Source organism: Aegilops tauschii, chromosome 7 (genome assembly GCF_002575655.3).
Source record: "Aegilops tauschii subsp. strangulata cultivar AL8/78 chromosome 7, Aet v6.0, whole genome shotgun sequence".
NCBI lineage: Eukaryota > Viridiplantae > Streptophyta > Magnoliopsida > Poales > Poaceae > Aegilops > Aegilops tauschii.
In genome coordinates this window covers 56902846-56927957 of record NC_053041.3, presented here as the reverse complement: position 1 = coordinate 56927957, position 25112 = coordinate 56902846, and the positions used below count along the sequence as shown (strand labels likewise).

Below are 25112 nucleotides of genomic sequence, written 5' to 3'. Positions count from 1 at the left end.
CTAAATGCAATTTATCTTCAAACTTAGGCTTGTGATTTTTGTGCGACCATTCAGCTTCTTGGAGATAGCAACTAGACAGCTGTTGGAACTGCATGCATGCGCACGAGCAAGGGTAGCGATTAATTAAACACACAACAATTTTTTTAATTAATATGCTTCGAAAAGTAGACATAGAAATGATTCCCCAAGATAAACACCATGACATGTTTTTTATGCAAATTAATGGCCAATCCATGTTCCTTTTGCTCAAACTAGTACTGATCAATTTTTTCAACATTGATTGTTTTGTGACAAGAACGTTGCTATACGTACGATGAATTTCCGTCCAACACTCAGTACGATTAGAGACAAATCATAGATTACCTGTTTGTGGGTCATAGCATCTGTTGTCTGGTCGTACCAGCGTCCGATAAAAAAGAATCATACATAGAGCAGTTTTGTTGTGACAAACAAAGTATATGTAAGGTTTCTGTTGTTTGGTAACAAACCATAAATATTGTATTCACTTAAATACCTTGAGGACACTTTATACTATGAAGGTAGTAACATAGACTAGTGTCATATGCATAACACTAGTATAATTTACTTCACACTATGACCAGCCTTGCTCCCCACAATGACAAGCCTAACCATTGCATTTGATTGGGTTGGAGATGTATTGGTGTCAACATAAGTAGGTTGGTTCTAAGCTGTCGTTGGTTGGTTCTACCTCTGCATTAATTGTTGATTGTGATGTAGTGGTCCTGACGTTCTGGAAGTAGTGGTGATGTTCTATCTTACATTTGGCGATGACAAGCCTCTTACAATCACCCTTAAAGTATTTTGGTCCCCAGACCTGGTAACTATATATCACCGAGATTCAGACCGTTCTAATTTCGTTATGAATGTAATGGGAAGGGGCTGAACCCGGTTCAAGAAAAAAAAAATCGAGATCCAGGTCCAGCGTGGAGTTGCCGTAGTACACTACCACCCCACCGACGTTCTTGGTACAGGTCAACATCTACACCTAATTGGGTTGGATATATTTTGGTGTCAACACAATGAAGCTGGTCCTAATGAAGCTGCCGTTGGTTTGGTTTGTGATCAAGTTGTGCTGCTAGAGGTTAGTTAGAGATCCCATTATTTTTATACCGAGCCTGTATGCACTAGTACGCTTCATTTGATCTCTTGCATGTTGCTTCTAAGGCCAATTCTAACCGATCCCCTAGAAAATAGAGGAGGATCCGACAGAGTAAGCTTAGTGGAGTAAACTTTTACTCCTCTATAAGTGGCCGCACCTAGCCGATCCCCTAAACTTAGTGAAGTAAAAAAATAATTTATATAGGTTTTGTGTCCTAGCCGCATGAACTTCAAACATTTCACAATATATATCATAAAAACATTCATAACATAACCGTTAAAAAGCATAAATTTCATCATCACGAATTTCAAATTCAAACATGCCTTGTTCACCCAAAATGCATTACTTCAAACACAAAGTTTGACCCAAAATCACCACAAACATAACATGTGTATGTTGTGGATCGAGCCAACCAATGGCATGCACGAACTCAAACGAAGTCCTCGGCAAAGAAATCGTCACCGCCGCCACCACTACCATCCTCTTGGACACCATCACTACCACCATCGTCCCGGCCGCCGCCACCACCATCATCACCACCACCACCGCCACCACCACCACCACCATCCTCTTGGCCTCCACCAAGACCACCATTCCGAAGAGAGCTTTCCGTTTGGGTCAAGATGTCCCCACGAGTGAGCTCTCAATACTTTCTTGCGGTTTCATCCATTGTGTTTGGATTCATGAACATGATAGCACGGTCTGCGGCTTTCTTGGCAACACGAATCCTCTCCTCCTCAAGTGCAAGTCTACACTCCTCCACCTTCAACTTTCTCTCCTCCGCCACCAACTTGGCCTTTCATTTCTCATCCTCCAAAGCTCATTCCACCTCGCCATCTTATCTTCTTTGCGTTCGGTCGCCAACAACTTCTTGGCCTCAATCATGGCCACAAGTTCTTCTTTGTATGTGCCAACGTACGCATATCTCTTCTTTTCTTTTTTTTTGCAATTTCGTTCCCTTTCAGTCTATTGTTGGCCTCTTCATCAACCTCGTTGTCCTCCTCAACAGATATGCTCAACCTTGTCTCTTTGGAGTGGTCTCCGAAACTCTTTGGATCCACTTCTCGTTCTTGCATAGCTCTTTGTAGCAATGATGCAACATGAAGGGCTTGTGGCCGAACTTGTGTTCCTATGCTTGAATAGTTCTTTGATGTAGGGGCCATACTCCGCCACTTGCACACCGCTTGCTGGTACATGATTCACTTGATTGATGCAACCGGACCATCGGTTGCATTGGTCGTAAATGGTGCTCCAACGATACCCAAGAGAACCTTGCGTACGGCTTGATTGCACCTCCACGGACTTGTTGTAGTAGTCCGTAACTCCCCCAAAACATAGTCTTGGTTTGATTCGTTCCAATCATTGCATCCATGAAGATGTTCATTCAAGCATAGCATAGAGCAACATCTTCAACTTGATTGTAGTTGGCGGTGCGTGACCTTGACGACCGCATGCTTGCTTCAGCCACCTCCTCAACTTCATCTTCGTCGGCCACCTCCTCTTCTTCCATCTCTTCGGCCGCCTCCGAAAGATCCCAAACTAAGTCATAATTGAGATCATCTAGCACCATCACCGCCGAGGACTCCAAAGACGCTAAAAATACGGCCGTGTTCATATCCACACTACGACAACAAAACAAACAAACTCCATCACCATCAGTCAACAGCAATCACCGTCTAAAACTCGTTGGCCGAAATGTGAAAGACGATTTTCTTTACCTTGTCGGCATTTCGTCGAGCACTTGGTAGCCGCGACCCTTCTTGCCGGTTGTCTTCTCCTCCAACCGCCGTCAGTTTTCAAGCTCTCTTGGCTCCAGTGGGAGGCCGGCACGAGTGTGGTTTCCAGCGGCGGCAGTGGCCGGCAGGGTGGTGGAAAGTGTCTTCGCTACCTATTCCGGCAGGAGGGCCGGTCATCGGTGTGGGTATGCTTGGAATTTATGCTTAAGATATGATTGTACTTGTTGCTCTAACATGGAGGCTCCACACCTCCCCTTTCAATGTGAATTTAATGAGAATGAAACTTTAGCTTCTTATGCTAATTGTGTATATGATTACTATGATGTGGAACAAATAGAAGAATTTGTTGCTTTGAAGGGTGGTTATGAAATTGAATTTTTGTTTGAAGAGTATGAAGATTGTAACGATGCTCTTTATCACATATATCATTTATATACTACTACTTGGGGGAGAATAAAACCACACATCAAGACACAATAGATGGTGCGGGTGCATTGGCGAATCCTCCACCGAACCCGCAACAAAAGATGTTCCCATGGCAGCACGCTGGATTGTATCCCAACGGTCTAGCAGCTGCATGTGCTGCCTGTGCTACCATCATCACGAGCAGGCGGACTTGCACCATGAAAAACACAATGATAACTTGGAAGATGTTATTTTTCGCCATTGCCTAAGAACGCGAGCACGCATGGCGGCTAGCTCGAGCGCGATGGCCAGCGCTAGTACGACATGGCCGCCCGAGCACAACGGCCAGCATGCATGCCTGGTTGTGTGAGCATGGAGGCCAGCTCGAGCGCAAGCACAATGGCCAGCACGCACGCACGGCTATGCCAGCATGGCTGCCAGCTCGAGCGCGATGACAGCACTAGCACGGCACGGCTGCGCGAGCACCACGGCCAGCCCGAGCGCGGTGGCCAGCGCTAGCACGGCACGGTGGCAAGCACGACGGCTAGAGCTCGGGGCGCGAGCTCCGGGGCGGCGCGGGCACAACAGCCATGCCGAACTCCGACACGAGCGTGGCGCGGCAGGCACAGGAGCCAGGCGCAGGCGAGCTTCGGCCCCGGCGCGGCGGAGGACGGGCACTGCAGCCGCAACACCCGCGAGCTCCGGCCGGCCAAGGCACAGTAGCACCGCCAAGCGCGAGCTCCGCAGCCGCGTCCTGCCGTCTCGGTCTTAGGGATGAAGTGGGGGTCCGGTTGGGTCACTTTTTTTCACCGGACACTAATTAACGAACGTTTCGGACTTTTAGAGGAGAAATAGGAGGTTTGGCTGTGGATGCTTTTAGTTGATTTGCAAAAAAAGTAAACGAGAGAAAAGATTTGTCATTTTCATTATTAACAAAAAAGAATTATTTGGTTAATTTTTAAAAATTGAGCAAAAATCATAACAACACGCCGAGCAGACTATCGTCATGGAACATGACAATACACATGGCAGCAGCCGATCTAGCTACCAACATAGACTCCACACAGAGCCGGAAAGAGCAACCGCCATGGTTGGACAAAGGCGTCATCATTATCACCTATCGCCCTAGATCCAGTGACTCCAACTTCACCAAAGGCGACCATGAACAATGCAAACACCACAAGTTGATGCACTTAACCAACATTTACTAGTAGAAAATGGGCATTAGAAGCGGCCTCCGCAAGCGGTTGTGATCAAATAGAACAAAGTCGATTGTAATATGCACACCGGAGGCGGTTAGAACAACATAACCTCTTGCTGTAAGTATTCGAGGCGGTTGGTAATAAAAAAAAGAATTGCATCTACTATTGAAACCGCTTGCGCTTAGTGAGTAGCTCGGGGCAGGGCCTTCACTTCTCTTTGTCTACTGATCCTCTGCCTTCACTTTAGTTTCTATCCATTTCCCTTCCCTTTTTCGGTCCTTGCCCAGACCTTGTGCCAAACTCCGTCCCACCAGATGAACGGTTCGTAATTTCTGATTAACCGTTGGAGTTTCTGAGAACTCTCTAAAGTATAGATAGATAGATTACACATATTCCACAACAAACAATCCTTTTGTGCTCTGTCAAAGAGCAAAGAGTTGTATTCATATATGATTTTTTTTGATTTTTTTAGGAATTAAGCACATGCAGAGAATGATTTACCCTAGCTCTGAGGGTGTGTTGGATATACAAACGCAATATCGAGCTTTGCTCACGGGGTGCGAGTGCGAGAGAAAGACGTCGTTGATATACACAAGGATATGTGTTTTATTTTCTGCTTTTGGAAGGATGGTTTTGTAAGGGTTGGACCATTTTAATATATATTTTTCGAACTCCGGAAGAACCCAGACTTAAATTAGATAAGCATGCAACATTTTACAAAAGGACCCAACAGAAAGTAGAAATGACAGTCCAGATGAGAAACTTTACAAATAGGACCCCAGAAGACAAAACAGGATGCAACATTTTACAAAAGGACCCAACGGAAAGTAGAAATGACAGCCCAGATGAGAAACTTTGCCAATAGGACCCTAGAAGACGAAACAAAAAGCAATCAAGTCCTCGGTGCCTGCTTCGATCCTGGCCCGGAACCACCGCTGCGGGGGACGAGACCATTTTAATATATGACCTTGACATTCATGCAAAAAGAAATAGTGTGCATCCCTGAATGCACAAACAAGCCTGCCAATAGTAGCTGGTTTCTAATTATTGGTGACATACTTCATTACCCAATAAATGCTTTAAAAAAGTATGATCTCGCGAAAAATAAAGAATGTCACCATAACACGGACGATCTTGACACAACATATGACCAACAGAATGATAAAACAGAGATTCCGAAAGGCACGCACTACAGACTCATGAGGTCAACCTGTATGCCTAGCCACTCTCTTTTTGTCTTAAATCAATGCGGCAAAAATCTAGTTTTCAAAAGGGCTAAAGTAAACATAAGATTAAGTCTCTTTGCGGTATACTCCGAACAAGATATATAATAATCTCCTCCCATTTTATTATGTAAGTAACTAGTACAATAACTTTTTGAAACTAGGATCACAAATATCCAGGATTAGGTAACACATAAATCACATATATCATTTATATGTCAAGCTTACTACTTGGGGGAGAATAAAACCACACATCAAGATACAATGGATGGTGCGGGTGAATTGGCCAATCCGCTACCGAACCCGCAACAATAGATGTTCCTAGGACAGCACACTGGATTGTACCCCAACGGTCTAGCAGCTGCATGTGCTACCGGTGCTGCCATCATCATGAGCAAGCAGACTTGCGCCATGAGAAAAAGAATGATCACTTGGAAGATGCCACTGTTCGCCATTGCCTAAGAACACGGAATAATAGAAAATATATAGTTATGGAATAATCTGTCAACCAGAATATTTTTGTGGTCATGAGAGGTACCGTTCAGTCGCCTTATATAGATATGTTGGCATCAAGGTTATCCTTATCCAATTAATGTCATTAAATGACTTGTTTCGTTTTTCTTTGGATAAAGGTTATCCTTATCCAAATAAATGCCAAATAAATCTCTACTACTTAAAAACTCTACTACTTAAAAAAGAGAGTAAGGCTTCTTTTGCTGCCGACTGACCACGCCTCTTCGCTTCGCCCATCGTTTCATCCTCCTTTCGTCACGTCGTCCGCATAGTCGCACATGGGCCAAGCCCATCAAAACCATGAGACCTAGCCCATGTAGCTCCCTTGTTCCCATCTCGACCACAACGACGCGCTCTCCTATGTGCCGCTCTTTGCGGCAAATTGCCGGACGCACGCACAGACGCATACCTGACTGGGCCGGCCCAAGCTAGCGACCAGCGGAATGGGTACTGTAGCGCGAGTCTATTGACCTCTAAAAGATTTCGCGTACTGTAGGGATTGAGCCCGGGACCTCTGGTGAAAGAGCCGACTGTGCTAGCCAGTAGACATTATCACAACGAATGTTTACATTGGTAGCGCAACATTATAAGAACCAAAAACAACGAAGATCCTTTTTTTCTTCCTTTTTTCGTGTTTTAAATTTTTGCTCGAAATTCCAGAAAAATTGGAAAAAGGTAAAATAATGAAATTTGCGAACAATTTCTAAAACAGGATCAATTTTGGAAAAACCAAAAACATTTAACACACGCAAATTTTTTGAAACAGCAGAACAAATTTAAAAACATGAACAATTTTTGGAAACAGAAACATTTTATGAAATTTGCGAACAACTTTCGAAAACATGAACAATTTTGGAAACACGAAAAAAATTAAAACGGGAACATTTTCTGAATCTGTAGAACAAATTTGAGATGAACAATATTTGGAAACATGAACACTTTTTGAGAACTAGAACATGTTTTGAAAATGATTTTTTTCGAAAACTGAAACATTTTCCAAATTCCAAACACAAATTTTGGATAAGCGAACATTTTTCTTAAAATAGGAACATTTTTTTAAACTCCTGAAATTTTTTTGCAAACACAAACATTTTTTAAAAATTATGTACATTTTTTGGAACTCTCTGCAAAAATTAAAACACAAACATTATTTGAAATTTGCGAACAATTTTTGAAACTCCTGACAAAAATTGAAAAATATAAAAAAAATCTTGAAAATTGCGAACAAAGTTTGAAATAGGAACATTTTTTGAAACTCCCAAACAAAATTTGAAAACATTAACATTTTTTGAAAACAAATTGCGAATAATTTTCCGAAAATTGTGAACGGTCTTTGAGATGAAATCATTTTTTTGAAGTTCTTGAACAACTTTTGAAAAGTTCTGAAATTTTGAAAAAAATCATAAAGAAAAGAAAACAAAAACGAAAAAAAATATAGAAATAGAAAAGGAAAAAAAGAATAGAAACAGAAAAGGAAAACGAAAACGAAAAATAAAAAAAGGAACCAGAAAACTAGTCCAAAAATCGGTTCAGGAACCTGCTAGAAGATTCCGAAAACCATTAGAAACCTGGGCTGGAACCTTCCTGAAAGTTCCTAAAACCATGTGCGATCTTCTCATTAGCTATACTAGCAAAAGGGCCCGTGCGTTGCAACGGGAGAAAAAGTATATCTTTAACACGGCATCCAACCATCATCGTGGCTATCCTTTATCCCGGACAAACTTGCTGGTCGATACTTTTGGCCACAACAATGTACACACGTGTACATGATTTGGAAGCAGGCAAATGGATGAATTTTCTGAGAGGCTTCCTAGCTAGTATGCCAAGCTATCTTTTTTTGGTGAGTAGAAGCACACATACACAATGCACCAAGTCATGATGGACTTCATGCGACATCACCGCTCCATGGCGGTGTCTGCTTGATTTCACCGGGTCCTCGAATTTTACAAGGTGGTGTCGGTGTTGTAGTACGTGTTGGGTTAGTGTTGGCGCACACCTGAACACGTAGTATAGGTTTCGACGAGCATAATGTGTGACCCTAGCAGTCGGTACTTTTGGACGAAGAAACACATCAACAGAATTACTTTGCGGTACATGCAAAGCTAATTCAGGGAAATGCCTTAATTGATCTGTACACTGGATCAAGTACGTAGCAAGAGCTAGCTGGACTGATTAAAATTTCAGCCCAAGCTGGACAAACACTAATAAGTTTAGCCCAAGCTGGAAGAACACTGATTATGGCTTTTTAGAAAACTCGCATGACAAATAGGGTGTCTTCCTTTCTTTGCCGGGTTAGTTAGTTGCCGCGGGTCGATCTATTCCGATGGCCCATGCACATTGTAGCATTTTGGACTTTTTTTTTATCATCGACTCACTCTCTTTCCCGGTGCTCTCTCTCTCTATCTCTCTCTCTCTCCACTCTCTTGCGCATTAAGAACAACTTACTGATTGAAGCTAAGCTAAGCTAAATCATCATAAGTCAATACTTTAGCTGGCACAACAATCAGGGACAGTTGCTCCTTTTGATCCATTCTCGGTGTTCCTTCGTTTCCTTGTTGGGTTAATTCTTTTTCGCCTCCTTTCCTTGGGTACCCAATTCTTCTTGTTGATCCTCCAAACTGCTTAAGTATATGAACCGGTAGAATTGTATCTAAAGAAGCGAGGTGGGACAGGAGGAGAGGTTCTGAGTTCTATCCAAGCTCGTATACACCTTTTTTTTTAGCAACAAGCTCGTATACACCTGATTCTGAAAAGTCCACTCACGTGCTCACAGCCCATAAAAAACTTCAGTACAAAGCCCACTTGCCTGGCTCATTGCTACACGGAAACAAAATCGGCCCAGTTGAACGTTGCTTAGACAACGTACGGCTTATTCTAGATGGACAAATTTTTAGTACCACCTCAAATCTATAACTACTAATAATACCACCTCGGATGTAGAAAATAATATAGGTGAAAAAAACTGAAAGCGTAAATTCACGGAAAGAAGCGTGTTGTGACGGTGAACCCACGGAGTCAATCCGTACTTTATTATTATTATTATTATTATTATTATTACTAGCAAATATGCCCGTGCGTTGCAACGGAAGAAAAAAAACTCAATCTTAGGAAAAGAGTGGTTTAAGAGCCCACATAGATACACGCCCACCATTTCAACACGGCAGAGAAGCAGTAATAGCATAAACCATGAATATGAAATATTACTAAAGCTTAATTTCCCAAATCAAGTTTAATAGTGCCAACAATAGTTACAGAGGCATGCATTGTTTTCCACTATAGAGATTGCTACAGAGTATCTACTTCTAGTGTGGATTTTCTAACATGTAGTTGTATTTTTACATGGTCTTCCTTGGTCTTTGTACCCGAAATATGACTGTTTCTTGCAAAAAGAAAACAAAAACTCAAATGTGCAGTTATTTTTTTTCATGTAGAGCATACATGTTTTGATTGTTTGAACCTATTCTTTAAAGATGTTTTGATTGTTTGCATCTAATTTTAAATTTAGAAAAGAGAAAATACACTCAAATCGTTGCTCCAAACATCAATTTTGTGAGTGCCCGTGAGTTTTATACAATTTTATATGGGTGTTCGGCTCGGCTCCCATCCCCATGGACATATGTTCATGTTCTTACAAACGCTTGTAGACGGTGGCAACTGCTGACGCGGATGGTGGTATGTGTGCATGGCATGGTGATCTTGGCTCCCACTCACCGCCGACCATGCTTCTCGACAGATTGGTCCTAGAGTATTCCTATTCCTATCGTCTTGAAGCTAGCGTTTATCAGGTGTCGTTGGAGGAATAACCTGAGGAGCATGGCGTGCTTCCTCATTGCATCACTCACCGCCGAGTCCATACTGGGTTATTCCTCTTTATTTTTTTGGCAGCAACATACACGGTGTGTTTTTCTAATTGAAATCAACCGATGTGCTTGCGGGAACCATGGGAGTATTTTTCCGTGATGGAAATAAATTCATGAGTTTTTCCTTGTGTACACGACTTGCCCATCTACTACTCCCTCCGTCCCAAAATTCTTGTCTTAGATTTGTCTATAAATACGGATGTATCTAGTTACATTTTAGTGTTACATACATCCGTATCTAGAGAAATCTAAGACAAGAATTTTGGGATGAAGGGAGTATTTGTTTGTGTATATTCATCATTTTACCAAACTTGCCCATCTTCTATCGAGTGAACCGCGTTTCGGCTAGCTCTGAGGCATAGTGATCCGTGTATATTTGTTTTCAATTAAATTTAAATTCCTCCATCATGACCAAATCCTATATGTTCCTGGATTAAGCACATTTAAATTGATCCAGGGCAAATATCCTCACTTCAAAACTCGAGGGGAATTTTCCTCACTTCTTTTAGTTCTCTGTTTATTCTAAATTAGAAAGAAATAAAAACAGCAGAGAGAGAGAGAGAGGCCCACTTGCCTAGCTGGTCTAGCAAAGGCCCATCTCCTGTTTCTCTTACCCTACCAGAAGTTGCTCAAAAAAAAAACCTAGAGCAGACCGATCCTAAAATTCCTCTCCTCTCTCTCTCGATCCTTTCCCTCTTGCACCGCCATACAGGCACGCTAGCCCCCATGCCCCGATCTCCTCGCTTCCCCCGCTGCCCGCGCCTCTGGCACGGCGTTGCCGCCGGCGAGCTCCTCCTCCGCGCCTCCTCTCCTTCCTTTTCTTCCCTCCCCTGACCTCGACGGTGAACCAACGCCGCCCAAGTTTGCCCGCTGCCGGCCCACCCTCCCACAGTCCATCGCCACCTCTGTTCTGGCCATGACATCGCCTGAGTTCCCTCTATTCTTTTGCCCTCCCACAGTCGACCACTGCCTCTGCTCGGGCCATGACATCGCCTGAGTTCCCTCTGTTCTCTTTCTTTGTTAATTCCTTTGATTCTTGAGGTAGCATCTCCCGCTCCATTTATTCCATCTTTGACCAACTCCTTTGATGCTACTTGTTGTCGTCAACTCACAAACACATTTAAATTGGTGGGACTGTCTACAAGTAAACGATGTGGGACTATCTATTAACCATAATCTTCTACATTTTATTACAGAAACACTCGCTGGGGCTGGAACATCTCACACAGACAGGCTGAGGCCCAAGTGGCAACGCATCAGCCACGAAACGATCGCAATTGGTCGATGGCACGCTCATTGAACGAGGCATTATCAAACACAATCATAAGCACAGAAGAAACTCACCTACATCTATCTCTGTGAACCCGCAAAGACATCCAAAATCCCACAACAATTCCACCATATTGCCCAATGCCATGCAGCAGCCATAAAATCCCAGTCACACATATGCAGATCCGCAACTGTAATTAGCGTTCATGATCCAGGGGTCAGTGGAGAAACATCCCTGTCACATACTTCCTGAGTAGTCATTAAAGTAAATCAGTAAATCTCTTTGAATTAATTGCATACATACCTGGCCTTCGTCTCTGATTGATGCGCAGGATGCACCTTGGCTGTGTCCCAGACCACCACCTCCTCGCTCTTCACCTCTCGTCCACGGACGGCCTCAACGCCAAGGAGTTCGCGCTGCTCCGCTCCATCGTGGCCGCGCGCGCGCCCAGCAGGCTGCTTGTGTTCGGCCTCTCGCCGCAGCTCCTCGCGCTCGCCGCGGTCAACTCCGGGCAGGGCGCTGCCACCGCCTCCGTCACCGACAGCGCCGAGGACGCGGGGGGCATGCTCGTTGGGCGTGGCCCCAGCAGCTCGGCGGCCGTCCATGTTTCAAGGTACCCCGACCCGGCAGGGGAGGCGTGGGCGGTGCTGCGGCGCGCGAGGTCGAGCCCGGTGTGCCGGCGCCCGACGGGGACGGTGCGCAAGTTGGGTTGCCGGCTGGTGCTGACCTCCTTGCCGCGGGAGGTGCTAGACGCGAGGTGGGACGTGGTCGTCGTCGACGGGCCGAGCGGGGCAGGTGAGGTCCCGGGGGGCCGGGGAGGATGGGCGCCATGTACACCACGGCCGCGCGCGTGACGGGGCCGAAGCGGTGGACGTGACGGTGCACGAGATGAACCGGACGACGGGAAGATCTGACGCCACCGCCAATCTTCTCCACCCAGCGGCGCCATGGCTGCCGACCGACGAGCGCCTCATCGCGGCTGCTGGCCAACGAGGACAGGGGAGCTCAGGTGCTGGGATGGAGACGCACCTAAGGGGGGCCGGGGACGCCGGAGGCGGAGGAGAGGCCGAGAGGGACAGAGGCGGAGGGGAGAGCCGGACGGCCGACGAGTTCGCCGACGAGAGCCCCGCCGGAGCCGTCCCCCATTCGACCTTCTCTGCTCGGCGGCGCAGCTCACGCGCGTATCCATGATGGCGTCCACGATGTTCGATCGGCGTGGTTCAGCGTTCTCTCAGATCTCGCTACTTATAGATGTGCCGCTCCTATCCCGATGGCTACGGAGGTGACAGAGTCTCCGAAACGTTTTAAGAAAATTTTAGCTACAAGTTTGGGCACATAAAACATATAGTACCACCTTGTGTATATGTTTTAAATTTAAAGTGAAAGCGTAAACTTACGGGAAGAAGCGTATTGTGACGGTGAACCCGACAAAGTCAATCCGTGCTTTATTATTAGGGAATATATATATATATATATATATATATATATATATATATATATATATATATATATATATTGCACACCTGCCCGTGCGTTGCAACGGGGTAATATATATGGTAGGCCCCTAGCTAAATTAGCATGTCTTAAGACTTCCATATCTTCACTGCTTATTTTTTTTTGCCCTCATCGATGGAGGCCATGGTGTCCACCTGATGACAAACATGTCCGAAAGTGGTCAATTCTATGATAAAACACACGACACACCTGTCATTAAACTTCACCAACGTACGACACACCTGTCATTAAACCTCACCAACGCAAGAGAATGTTTAAAGTTTAAAAACTATAGTTGCCAAGTTCGACGTGATGGCCACCCTCCGTGAGCTACTCCTCACACTTGGTCTATGCACCATTATCCTCTACAGTTTGGAGCAAGAGTTGCGCATCTAGACAACACATGGACCTTGCAGTTAAGAAGTGAGTTCTAGGCCACAATAGCGCTACCTTCGGCAGACCAGTTTAGAACTGCCAAACTAATCCCATTTGTGCATCATATAGCCAGAGAATGGGGGGTTTAAATTATATGCGTCATTGTGTCAGCCATGTCCGCCTTTCTAAACTAAATATTATGTCTGGAATATAAAAAATCTGAAATATTTGTGCATTAGTAATTGCAAGAAGTAGAAATTCACGTCTATAAGAAGCAGTAGCGCACACAACCAAAAATTACCTCACCACAAATAACCTAGATTCTGACCTTAGGTGGTTGGATCCGGTGACGGCGACTATTGAGCGTCGCTCCCTTTCTGAAGGCGTTGCTGTTGAAGAATCTCGTCGTTCATTTGGTGTAATAAGATGGTTGGTGTGGATATGGTCATTGATGTAGTTTTCCGATTATGGATTTGATCGATTCAGGGTTTTTTTTTCTCACCTATGCATAGCTTTGGTCTTGTATGACTTTGCTATTTGTTGGTATGTTCTTGTGTGCGTGTGTTGGTGTTGGCTGTGTGCATCCTAGCTATGCAGAGGCCGGGTGTGCTCATTATGTTTGTATCTTCTTGATGCTCTATTTTGAGCCAATAAAATTCACCCTTTGTCGAAAAACAAATAGCTACAATTTTAGTGTGTAAGCAGCAGCACATCCAATTTCCACGCATGCACACGCACAAAGATCAAGTGCCACACCGCCTTGATGCCACAAGACCTGAAGGAAAAAATAGAGTGGTTGAAAATATGGGCTCTCTTTCGCAAAAAAAACGAGCTCTCATCGTCTTGTGTGCACGCCGACGACTTTGGGCAAGAAGACACCATGCATCCACAAGCCTAGATCTAGGCAGTTGGAAGACTTTTTACACGAGCCATATACCAGATTCTTATCTCTTCTTGAAAAGCTTTGTCTATGGCCACCATATGCAGCCATGGATTGGTGCAACCGTGAGAGGGAAAAGGTTGACCAACACCTGGGAACTATTATGAGTACGATGTGCAGATGCGGTGGCCAGTAGGGATGCATCCAAGCACCTTCAATCTGCCTCACACCGCCACCTCTGCCTTGCTGCCTTCGCTGTTGCCACCAAACGCGCGACGGCCGGAGTGCCGGACGTAGTCCCTGCATGTGAGCTCATTGCCATCCTACGATGCCACCTGGCTGGGAAGATCAGGCCATCCAGTCGTGGCTACGCATGGCGCCCAGCGCCTCTACAACATCCTTTTTTAACACGGCCATAACAGCGGCCGGCGGCGATCATGATGGACCAGGTCCATGCCGGCAAGACCAACGACGGTTCGGCTGTCGGTGAGGCGGAGGGAGAGCATCAGGCATGTGGATGGCATCGGCGAGTTCCTGCCGTGATGGTGGCCCGGCTGTCGGCGAGGGCGATGGAGAGAATCAAGCTCTTGGACTTGCGGTGGTTTGGCGGCGGCATCATCGAGTTCGTGCGATATATGAGGAGGAAATCGAGGGGATTCTCTATGCGCATGTTCTCTTTGTATTAGGGATTAGTAACGTAGTTATTTATAAGTTTGGGAGTTTCCCAGTTCGTTCTTCAACGGGAGTTATCTCTGGAGTCTGAAACCTACACGTAACGTAGGACAAGGTGTCGGCTTAAAGTAACATCTAAAAAGGGACCGTAGATTTAATTAGTACCACCTTGAATTTTGGAAAAAATATGGACGTGTCGGAAAAAAACTGAAAACGTAAATTCACGAGAAGAAGCGTATTGTGACGGTGAACCCGACAAAGTCAATCCGTGCTTTATATATATATATATATATATATATATATATATATATATATATATATATATATAGGGAGAGATTATATTATTATTATTATTATTATTATTATTATTATTATAGCAAAAAGTCCCGTGCGTTGCAACGGAAAGAAACAACAATGCAAACTTGTGGTGGCCGTGTGACCTTGACGTCTCCATCGACGCCTAGCTTCCAATGGTATTGTTTTCCTAGCGCATCACAATATTTTGTTGGATCCTAACAAATATGTCCGTGTGTTGCATTAGGAAATTTTTTTATCATAATCCCATTCCCAACACCTCCCCCACACAGCCCACAACATCTATTTCAACGTGACACCCCATTTGTCGACGATTATCCTCTTTTCCACCATCACCAACGGTCTAACAGGTCGCAAGGCATCTGAACATGGTCAATCCCAAGACGACGAGCTCACCCATCCATTAAACCATACCAATACAAGGAAATGTTTATAACTTAAAAACACATTCCACTTGAGCTAGGCGTGAAGAGCTACTCTATGGTGTCCATGTATTGGTAAAGAATACAAAATCTCTTACAAACAACATATTTTACCTCGGTAAAATCGTACTCCAACATTGACCTCCATAATTGGAGTAGTTGATCAGAAAAAGCGAAATATTATTATTTGCAACAAAAATCTAAATTGTTAACAAATCACCTAATAAAATACACATTTCCATCTATTAATGGAATATAAAGGATACAAAAATCACACTCATTATTTAATATATTTTTAGGGGAACTCATTATTTAATATCACTCATTAAGCTTTCAATTTGCGCGTACATGCATGATTGCATGCCATTTGAGCGTGATAGATATGAAGGCTCCTGTTTGTTGGTTTTTTTCTAAACACCAGCTCGACTCAGACAACACACACATTCACATGAGGACACGGCAACAGAATAGCTCGGCCATGGCCATAATTTAAGCATCTCTGCTTCTTTTTTATGGGAGGTCTGCTGTTTGATCTACTACATAAAGACGTAGAACAGGGCATGTGTCCTGTAATGGGAAAGAGAAGATGTTTAAACGCCAATGTGTTCCATGTTAATGAAAGAAGCCTATTAGTGTCCACAAGCCGTACGTGTTAATTTGTCGTTCATGACAACTGCAAGTACACATCACTAATTCCTCCAGCCTGTTCGTCGCTGCTACCACAATCGTCTACTTACCTCTGCCTCCCGCTGTGCTGTCTTGCCGCTGCCGCCGGGCACGAGACGGCTGGAGTGCTGATGCAGTCCGTGGAGGTGTCTTACATGCGAAATCATTGTCCTCCTACGGTGCGACCTGATCGGGAACGACAGGCGTGCGCAGTCATGGCCACACGCGATACCCAGCGCTGTACGATATCTCGTTCGACCAGTGCATCGGCTGGCGGCGTTCATCGCGGACCGGGACCGTGCCATGCCTGCATGACGGCGGACCGTCTGTTGGCGAGGCGGATGGAGGGCATCTTGCTCATGGGCCGGCGGATAGCATGACGGCGGTCCGGCTGTCGGCTAGGAGGAGGGAGATCCTCAGGCTCCTCGACTTTCTGCTGATGACGACACAACGGACGACATCGGCGAGTTCCTATATGGCACCTATCATTGCCGGCACGGCCGTCTGTTTCTGCACCGCCTTCACATATCCAGGTCTCCGTCTCTGCCGAGACGATATTTATGGAAGGAATTGGGAAGTCAGTCGGCCAGGGATATCGGTGTTCGACTCCAACTGTCCTCGTCCTCTAGAGTCACGAAGGAAAAATAGTACTACGTGTTGGGTAACACCGTAGCAGGGGAGCGACGTACGAAAAGGCCGAGCCAGATAAAGTCAGGTCGTGGTTATCTCCAATTCATCGTCCGTCTAGCTTCAACTGGACGTGGCCTCGTGGGCCAGGCTTAGTTAGAAAAAAGAACTGAATTTGGCATATAACTTGCTGGATGAGTTGCCCGACTGCGTGAACAAGCATATTATGACATGAGAAGAAAGTGTATTGTGACGGTGAACACACGGAGTCAATCCGTGCTTTATTATTAATTATATATATATTATATTATTATTATATAGGGAAAGAAAAATTAGGGAATGATATATAGATGGGCCGGCCCAGTCGTTCGGTTAGTATCGTCGCTGTGTGCGTTACCTCGACATTTCGACGCAGAGAGCGTCGAATAGGAAATTCCAGGTTTAGCACCAACGCACCACCGGCCACCCTCTCACCCATGCCACTGCTTCTGACTCTCCGTTATTATCATCGCCGGTCTTCCTCCTCCTTCCTCTCTCGCCTAGCCGACCTGTGTTGGCAGTCATAGACGGCACACTCCACACTCCACAGTACATGCCCCTGCCCGGATGCCGCTACGTATTGAGCCCGAAACTGCTGCATCAATCTAAAATGTGATGACCACCATCACGGTTGCATCAATCTATGGTTCAGGTTTGAGACAGGTCTGCAACATTGGTGCTAGGAGGAGACGCCTGGGCCTGGCCGAAAAGACATGTGCGCCAGCCTGTGCTCGTCCGTCGCCAATTGGGAGTCCAAAGTTCATACTCTATCCAGGGACACGTATCTATTAGATTGATTCTCATCATAGTAGTAGCTCTATCTGTTGTGTCAGTGAACAAACACGCGAGGCTGCAGGATTCTAATCACTGACTCAATTTTAATTTTTGATCTGCCTTCTAAGGTAAGCGTGGAGTTATGGTTTGACCTTTTCATTGCCGTGTTTGCAAAATGGTGTGGCAGTAGCATTGGACAATTAGAGGGTGTTTGGATCCAAGGGACTTATTTTAGTCTGACTAAAAATAATCTTTTTAAGAGGCTAAAGTTCCAAGCACCCCTGACTAAAGAGAGACTAAAACTAATTTTAAGACTAAAATTTTTTAGTCAGGGGTACCCCTACTAAAATGTGGATTAGTCCTCTCTCTTCTCATTTAACTTCTCTCCTTTTGCGAGTTCTGGATTGGAGGCTTTGGAAGATAATAAATGCTCATTAACTTGATTTTAGTCTCTTTAGTATTTGGATCCAAGCATGGATGAGGCTAGCAAGTTTTAGTCCCACTACTTTTAGTCATAGCACTAAAACGTATCCAAGCTCCCTCTTAACCAGTGACGAGGAGCAACATCACAACTCTTCTCATAGTGCCCACAAGTTGTGGAGCCGCCGGCCTTCCCAAGCCGCCCTGATCAGGCAATAAAGTAAGCGAGTCTGTCCATGCATTTTTAGTTGCTCAACTTTTGATAATGTTTTTTTTAAAGGAGGTTTAAACCCCGGGCCTCTGCATCAAGCGATGCATGCGGCCATTTTTATTTATTATTTCACCAAGGTCTAACAAGAACATACATCAAACCACCCGAAGCCACCACTCTCACCTACAAAACTTGATTATGTGGAGTGCTCTCACTCCCCATATCTAAACCGATGTCGTCGCCGATTCATCCACATAACGTATCGGAACGAACAGCCGGTGCAGCAGGCCTAAAGTGTACACCACACATACACATCTTTTAGACGCCGCCATCATCATCGGACTGCTGACCCATCTTCAAGAGAGAGATCCGCATCATCCTTGTCAGTCCGTCCATCCATCGACGCCACCACGGCACACAATGGCGCCACCACCCCGCGCTCGTCCATCCAGACGCAAAGATTCTGGAAGATCTGTCGTGCGTAGCACCTGCCGACCAGGCATGACACAGCGTAGCACCTGTCGGCCAGGCATGACTTGACATCTCCACCGAAGCTCCGTGCAAGACGAAGCCGCTCCATCTCCTGCCTCTGTCTTCCAGCGCTGCTTCACAAACGATGCTCCCAAGAGAGAAACGACACCGCAGTACCACCATCGTCCGATCTGGAAGACCAGGTCCTAGGGTTTCCCTCGGAGCAGCACGAGTTGGTCGACAGTCGTTGCATGACGATGCGTTCATCAAGGTAACGGCGCATAGCGTCGTCATCGTCTGTCATCGGCTCGGTTTTCATCGGCAACTATGTCATCCCGACTCGCAGCCGGAACTAGATGACAGATCTCGAGCTCTGACCATCCAGCCTCAGGCCGACCACCTCCGACGGAGGAGATGGACACCACCGTTGGCTGCACCGGCCAGATCGGATCTGGCCGGAGGCGCCGCCAAGCCGCTTACCGGACAAAATCAACGTGAAGGACACCCGACCGCCGGAGGTAGCCGCCGCCACCATCATGGTTGATCCTGCTGCCAGACTGGACGCCATCCGCGCGCGTGCGCCCGCGCTGCGACCACCATGCCTCCATGGATCTGAGCAGGATCCCATTCCTGAAGAAGAGGGTTGCGGTGACATGGGCGCACTGCCGTGACCACCGCCGTCCTCCACCACCACCGGGCCTAGCGACGCGGGCGGTGGAGCGCCGCGCCGTCCACCCATCGCTCGAGCCTCCCGCCCGAGGACAAGCCACACCAGGGTGCCAGGGGCCCCATCGCCGCCGGATCTGCACGGGCTTAGCCAGGCCGAGTCCATAGGGCGGCGGCGAGGGGGGAGAGAAGGTGCGAGAGGGACCTGGCGGAGTAGATCTCGCTGCCGCCCGAGTCACCCTGGGAGGTGGGCGACGCGGGGGCCTGGGACAACTTCTTATAATAATAGTGACTTTATGTGATAATCACAGTTCAGTTAATCCTAGCAGGTTACTCACCATGCATTGTATTTTTTTTCTTACAAAGGACCAGAATATATGGCTCGGTAAGTATGCTCTCACTAAAAAAAATCTGGAAATAACTGCACTGTGAATACTTGTATGAACTGACAACAAATTTTGTGTTCCGAATATATGTTGTGTGACATAGGTGATTTTGGCAAAAGTATTGACTTCTGATGATTTAGCTTCGTCAGTAAGTTGTTCTTGCTCAACCCCTACATATGTAGGTCTTTCTCTTTCTAAGTTGCTTATGATTTGATATACCGTGTCTCTTTTGAAGGTTGTAGGAACTCCCAGTTACATATGCCCTGAACTTCTTGCTAACATTCCATTTGGCTCCAAGTCCGACATATGGTTTCTAGGCAAGTATTCCTATCTAATATTCAGACAAGGTGGAAGAAGAGAGAGAGAGAGAGAGAGAGAGAGAGAGAGAGAGAGCAGTGGGTGAGTGAGAGATTGAGGAAGAAGAGTGATCCTGCAGTACTATAAGCAAAAAATGCCATGATGTGCATGAACCATCAGAGTAGATCGGCCCCGTTGCAATGCACGGGCAATTACCTAGTCCAATAAAATGTCATTAGTACTAGTTCCAAGAAATCATGAATAGCCACGGTCATGATGTCTTATCGATAGGGCCTACTCCCCTCCTTTCAAAATAGAGTGCATATTTGTTTTGTTTGATTACACTTTGATCTAGTTTATAAGAAAGAAATATTAACATATACGATACTGATCAATATCGTCAAACCTATCATAAAAAAGTTTTCATATTATATTTTGGGGAAGAATTGGTCTGTGCGACTACCAAAATTGCATATCCGAGTCCTGCCACTTAAACTTCCATATTTCGGTTTGGGCCATTAGCGATTTTTAAAAAATAGGTGCATTTCCCCACAAGTCGTCACTACCAGTTACCGTCGACTTTGCGTCGTTTCCTCCCATTTTGGACCCTCCACTTCGCCACATCAAGAGCAACCATGAGGAGACTCGATTGACCCTTTTGGGCAATGTGGGGGGCCCACTGTTGAGGCCATAACTTCCATGTTCCACTCTGAAGTGTACCAACCAATATTGTTGACAAGACTCTTTAAGTGTTCTCGTCGATGTGGGAGCCCGCCATCAGGGGCGGAGCCAGGATTTGAGTATAGGCGGAGCCGAGCCAAGTTGAAAAAAAAATTATGTGCAACGTGAAAAATAAGTACCATAATAATGTGTCGTTTCAACGCAAAACACAAGTACATTTGTATTAGTTTATTTTTTTCCTACAATTGCCAATAAGATAAAAAAAATTAATAATTTCATCCAAAGATAACCTAATTGCTAGTAATTTCCTATGAATGTATATCATCATGTAATGTCAAAGTAAGTAATATTCCATTGGACTAGGATTGGTAACTCGCGCATTAGCCTTGTGTTTCAAAATCAAATCAAATCAATCTTTATGATGTTTTGCTCTTCATGATCACATCACAAATCAAACAATCAAATGAAATTAAAAATGAATTATAATCATTGACGTCGCCATCAAAATAACTAAAATTGGATGTATAATTTCAACACGTACAAGATGATAGTTGAGAGGGGTAGCACTCAATAATGCTAACCTTGGCGCTGGACCGCTAATATTGAAAGAGTCTAGTCTCCAGATTACCAATCGCGGTGCTGGTGGCGCCTGATTAGGCAGCGGCCGCCGCCAGCTCTAATCGCCTCAAGTCATACGTTAATCACGCCGAGTAAACCTCTTTTGTAGGGTATAATAAAATAACGAAAACACTAACGCCCACATGTGGGGTGTCTGGCAACTCGCCCACACGCATGAATCCTCGTCCAACCAATTCTGCACGAATCTTGGCGCGTTCTAGCAGTTTTTGTGTGCCACGTAGGACTAAGCTGGTGTGTGGGCATTCATCCGGTCGCCCACACGTCCTTTTTCACCACACGGGGCTGGTGTGTGGGCGTTTAGCAATTCGTCCACACACCAGTTTTCACGCGCGCAGAGGGGGCCGGTGTGTGGGCGTTTATCACTTCGCCCACACGCCCGTCTCCTTGCCCACACCCAAAGCTGGCAGTTGCCATGTGTTTCTGCAGGGTACATGGAAACTGCCCTAGCTTTGCTTGTAAGCAGATGGCAACTCTCTTTTACCTGAGTTGCCATGTGTTTTTGCATGGTACATGGCAACTGCCTTAGCGTGCACGTAAGCAGATGACAACTCTTTCTTTTTACATGGCAACTGCCCTAGCGTGCTTGTGAGCACATGGCAACTCTCTTTTTTACTCGAACATGTTTTTTTGCCATGCCTTTTTTAGTGCTACATGGCAACTGCCTAGTGTTAGTGGGTGGCAACTCCTAAAGTTTTGAAATCATGGCAACTGCAATAGACCAGACCATACATGGCAACTGCAGTTGAGCAACCATGACAACTGTAGTTGTCCGACATGGCAACCGAAGTTTAGCGACATGGCAACTACAGTTAAACGAACATGGACGAGGGTCTGGACCATGGCAACTGCGGGACGCGTGGTGACCGTCACGCGGGGCGTGCGGGACCACGAGGTACGAGGCCTGACGTAAGGGGCGTGTGGGCGTTATCTATTTCGCCCACACGCACGCGTGTGAGAGGGAATGGGAGGGAAAAAAGAGGTGTGTAGGCATTACTTGTTCTGCCCACACGTAGGTGTGTGGGCTGTTCCTCTTATACACCACACAAAATGTGTGGGCAGACCCCTTAACGCTCACACGTGTGGCACTTATCGGCGTCCTAAAATAAAGCCAGGAGCGTACTAGGAACGGAGAAGGCCATGGGCATGAATGGGCTTTCTTATGGGCCTTTTTCCCAGATTTTATACTCTCAGTTTTCACCGTCGTTTGAGTTAAGGCGAAATCATTAATTGAGGAGTACTCATTGCAAAGATCACTCCAATCCCGAGTTTTCCTTTTTTCGTAGATCTGTTTTTTCAAAACGTTTTATCTCTCAAACCGTGCGTCCAAATATCAAACCGCTTTCACCATTGGATTCCTCGCGTCGAGATCTTCAAAACTAGATCCCATGTTGATAGGTTTTGACGAACTTAACTGGACGAAAAAAAAGGGACGGAAAAACCGCACCGGGAGCACGAGTTTTTTCCCTTTTCGAGAGGCACGGCCGTGACTCTCGCGAAAGCACAACCGTGCCTCTCGTGAAGCAAAAACGTGACTCTCGCGAAAGAAAAAAAAACAGAAAACGCGTTTTTTTTCTTTCCGAGAAGCACGACCGTGACTCTCGCGAAAACACATCCGTGCCTCTCGCAGAAGCAAAACCGTGACTCTCGCGAACGAAAGAAAAACGGAAACACATTTTTTCCCTTTCCGAGAGGCACGGCCGTGACTCTCGCGAAAGCAAAACCGTGCCTCTCGCGGAAGCAAAACCGTGCCTCTCGCGAAAGGAAAAAGAAAAAGAAAACGCGTATTTTCACGCAAATTTTTTTCTAATTTTTTTTATTGAAAAGCTAAGGAAGACCGCTGGAAAACCAAAACATCGAAAAAAGCCGGAAAAAAGCCAAAAACGCGTGGAAAAAAAATCCGAAGGGAGCGCCCAGAGCACGACACGTGGCGAATGGCTGAGAGCGCGCCAAGTGGCGCTGATCGTTACGAGGCTCCCGAAGGAGCGCTCGTTAACTGGTTGCTCTCGAGTTAAGGGGGAAACAACATGTATTCCCTTGATCCAGTGCTAATTACTCGTAGCAGCCAAAGGAATTGTCGATGGATAGGGGGCCAGGCCCTGCTCGTCCCCCTGTCTCACCGAACGCCTGCCAGATGGTAGCTGGACAATTAGTGACGGGTTTTATTGTCAATTGCATGTAGACGCTACCATAGTAACTAGGTGGGATTTGATTAAGCAATTTGAGAAGTTTAGAACAATATGGGAGCTCCGGTTTTAGATACTCTTAGGGTATCTCCAACGTGGTCCCGCAAATTTGCCCTGGAATCCGTCTACCAACAGGGTGTCCAGTTCACGGACACGGATACAGGAGGCGACCATCCAAAGCTAGGCGCATATGTCCATTTAAACTTCAAATGAATTTTAATGAAAATGACCAAATTGATGCAAACTCAAACAAACCGGACAATATTCATTTAAACTTAGATAAGTTTTTCATAAAACCGGACAATATTTTGTACGGCGAACTAAAAACCATAAAAAAACCTAATCCTACACTACCCTGTATTTCACAGTGACCTCATAGACCGTGCCGGGCTGGCCAGCGGCTCCTCTGGCATCGTCACCGGAGCCGTTGCCGTCATCGTCGTCGTCGGGCTTCGGGAGGCGGAAGGGTGCGGCGTCGCGGCAGGGCTTCCCAGCAGCCGCCTAACGCTCGCGGATGATTCTCCCTGCTTCCTCCTCCGTTTTGCACAATGCCGCCGCGGCCACCGATGATGTGGACAGGGGGAGACGGCGGCGGGCCATGGAGGAGGCAGCGTTGGCGACATCGATCTCACTAAGAGACCACTTTTCGTTGTACTTGGCCATCTCCCGGTCGAGGTGACGAAGATGGCGCTTGCTCGCCATCGTCATGGAGTGATCCAGGACCTAGTTGTATGCCAGGTCCGGGTCCGCCGCGTTGTGTGGCGGCAGAACATTGGAGTCCATGAACTCAGACCGGTGCGCCGCGTTGTGCCTATCCCGCCGGCGTCGCTCCCTGCCGGCGTAATCCTGCGCCGTTAGGATGCTCCAGGACGACGAACTGTTGCCACCACCGAGATAGTGGCGAATGCGACTGCGCACCTTCAGGGTGATCGCAGGGACAAGGGCGGTGGTGATCGGTGCTCCTCCTTGACGCAATGGGGCGGCGGAGAGTGCTGCTCCTCCTTCACGCGGCGGGGCAGCGGAGAGAGTCGCTCATGCTTGACTCGTTGGGGCGGTGAGAGGGGCTTGTCCTTGACGCGACGTCCGGTCTGGACCCCGCAGTTGCACGAGGGAGAGCGCAGGGGGTAGGTGGGGTCAGGCTTCACGCGGAGGAGCGTCTCCGGTGGAGCCACCGGGCCGTTGACATGGAGGACGGAGCGACAGAGCATTACCTTCATCTGTTGATCGTACTCCTCTTCCATGACGGTGAACACCGGCGCCGACTGGTCCTCCTCGTCGCCGGAGGAGATGATGATCTCCGCCTTCTGCGAGAAGCCGCCCGCCGATGAGGACGACAACCCCGGGGTTTGTGGGCGGCATCGCCAAGATCCTCCGGAGCAACTCTGGTGCAAGTGCACCTTCAGGGTGATCGCACGGGACAAGGGCGGTGGTGATTGGTGCTCCTCCTTGACGCAATGGGGCGGCGGAGAGTGCTGCTCCTCCTTCATGCGGCGGGGCAGCGGAGAGAGTCGCTCATGCTTAACGCGTTGGGGCGGTGAGAGGGGCTTGTCCTTGACGCGACGTCT

At 46.5% G+C, this 25112-nt stretch overlaps 1 long non-coding RNA gene and 1 pseudogene across 1 annotated transcript; one reads left to right on the top strand and one right to left on the bottom strand.

The window, feature by feature from the left end:
* Positions 1 to 1396: 1396 nt before the first annotated feature.
* LOC120967807 (uncharacterized) lies at positions 1397 to 3217 on the bottom strand. The gene is made up of 2 exons (XR_005761546.1): positions 2839 to 3217; positions 1397 to 2742 (listed from the first exon to the last, which is right to left on the bottom strand). It is a non-coding gene; the product is annotated as an uncharacterized lncRNA (long non-coding RNA).
* An 8444-nt stretch (positions 3218 to 11661) lies between these two features.
* On the top strand, positions 11662 to 12520 carry LOC109743973 (uncharacterized; annotated as a pseudogene).
* The last annotated feature ends 12592 nt before the right edge of the window (positions 12521 to 25112 follow it).